The following is a 2,058-nucleotide window of genomic DNA, read 5'->3' as shown; positions in this document are numbered from 1 at the left end:
CTTTGGGCGTGCGACATGAGCCTCGTTGAGCGCGGAACGTTGCAATGTTGCCTTCTGACTGGGAATCTCTGGTGTGAGGACTGTGGATGGCTGCTGGTACGATGATGAAACATGCAAGGTGGGGTGGAGCTGGGTGCCTTCGTGCGTGCGGCATGAACCTCGTTGAGTGTGGGACGTCGTTGTGGCATGCCTCCCTTCCTTGGGCCAGCCCTATGTTTTGAAGGCTGCGTGGTGGCAGAACATGCTTGGTGGGGCGGAGTCAAACGACCGTGGGCGTGCGACATGAGACTAGTTGGGCATGGAATGTCGCCTTCTAACTTGGGCTGCCTTCGGGATGGTGAATGGTCGGAACGACGACAAAGCGTGCAAGGTGGGGTGGAGTTGGGTGCCTTCGGGCGTCCAACATGAGCCTCGTCGAGCGTGCGGCGTTGTGGTGACGCCGTCGGGCCATCCTTGGGGCAGCCCTATGTTTTGAAGGCGTGTGGCGCCAGAACATGTTCGGCTGGTTGGAATCGGGTGCCTTTGGGCGTGCGACATGAGACTAGTTGGGCATGGAATGTCGCCTTCTAACTTGGGCTGCCTTCGGGATGGTGGATGTTCGGAACGACGACAAAGCGTGCAAGGTGGGGTGGAGTTGGGTTCCTTCGGGCGTCCAACATGAGCCTCGTCGAGCGTGCGGCGTTGTGGTGACGCCGTCGGGCCATCCTTGGGGCAGCCCTATGTTTTGAAGGCCTGTGGTGCCAGAACATGTTCGGCTGGTTGGAATCGGGTGCCTTTGGGCGTGCGACATGAGACTAGTTGGGCATGGAATGTGGCCTTCTAACTTGTGCTGCCTTCGGGATGGTGGATGGTCGGAACGACGACAAAGCGTGCAAGGTGGGGTGGAGTTGGGTGCCTTCGGGCGTCCAACATGAGCCTCGTCGAGCGTGCGGCGTTGTGGTGACGCCGTCGGGCCATCCTTGGGGCAGCCCTATGTTTTGCAGGCGTGTGGTGCCAGGCCATGTCCGGCTGGTTGGAATCGGGTGCCTTTGGGCGTGCGACATGAGACTAGTTGGGCATGGAATGTCGCCTTCTAACTTGTGCTGCCTTCATGATGGTGGATGGTCGGAACGACGACAAAGCGTGCAAGGTGGGGTGGAGTTGGGTGCCTTCGGGCGTCCAACATGAGCCTCGTCGAGCGTGCGGCGTTGTGGTGACGCCGTCGGGCCATCCTTGGGGCAGCCCTATGTTTTGAAGGCGTGTGGTGCCAGAACATGTTCGGCTGGTTGGAATCGGGTGCCTTTGGGCGTGCGACATGAGACTAGTTGGGCATGGAATGTGGCCTTCTAACTTGTGCTGCCTTCGGGATGGTGGATGGTCGGAACGACGACAAAGCGTGCAAGGTGGGGTGGAGTTGGGTGCCTTCGGGCGTCCAACATGAGCCTCGTCGAGCGTGCGGCGTTGTGGTGACGCCGTCGGGCCATCCTTGGGGCAGCCCTATGTTTTGAAGGCGTGTGGTGCCAGGACATGTTCGGCTGGTTGGAATCGGGTGCCTTTGGGCGTGCGACATGAGACTAGTTGGGCATGGAATGTCGCCTTCTAACTTGTGCTGCCTTTGGGATGGTGGATGGTCGGAACGACGACAAAGCGTGCAAGGTGGTGTGGAGTTGGGTGCGTTCGGGCGTCCAACATGAGCCTCGTCGAGCGTGCGGCGTTGTGGTGACGCAATCGGGCCATCCTTGAGGCAGCCCTATGTTTTGAAGGCGTGTGGTGCCAGAACATGTTCGGCAGGTTGGAATCGGGTGCCTTTGGGCGTGCGACATGAGACTAGTTGGGCATGGAATGTGGCCTTCTAACTTGTGCTGCCTTCGGGATGGTGGATGGTCGGAACGACGACAAAGCGTGCAAGGTGGGGTGGAGTTGGGTGCCTTCGGGCGTCCAACATGAGCCTCGTCGAGCGTGCGGCGTTGTGGTGACGCCGTCGGGCCATCCTTGGGGCAGCCCTATGTTTTGAAGGCCTGTGGTGCCAGAACATGTTCGGCTGGTTGGAATCGGGTGCCTTTGGGCGTGCGACATGAG

The sequence above is a fragment of the Cucurbita maxima genome, unplaced genomic scaffold, assembly GCF_002738345.1.
Source record: "Cucurbita maxima cultivar Rimu unplaced genomic scaffold, Cmax_1.0 Cma_Scf00427, whole genome shotgun sequence".
In the NCBI taxonomy this organism is placed as follows: domain Eukaryota; kingdom Viridiplantae; phylum Streptophyta; class Magnoliopsida; order Cucurbitales; family Cucurbitaceae; genus Cucurbita; species Cucurbita maxima.
This window is presented reverse-complemented; position numbering follows the sequence as displayed.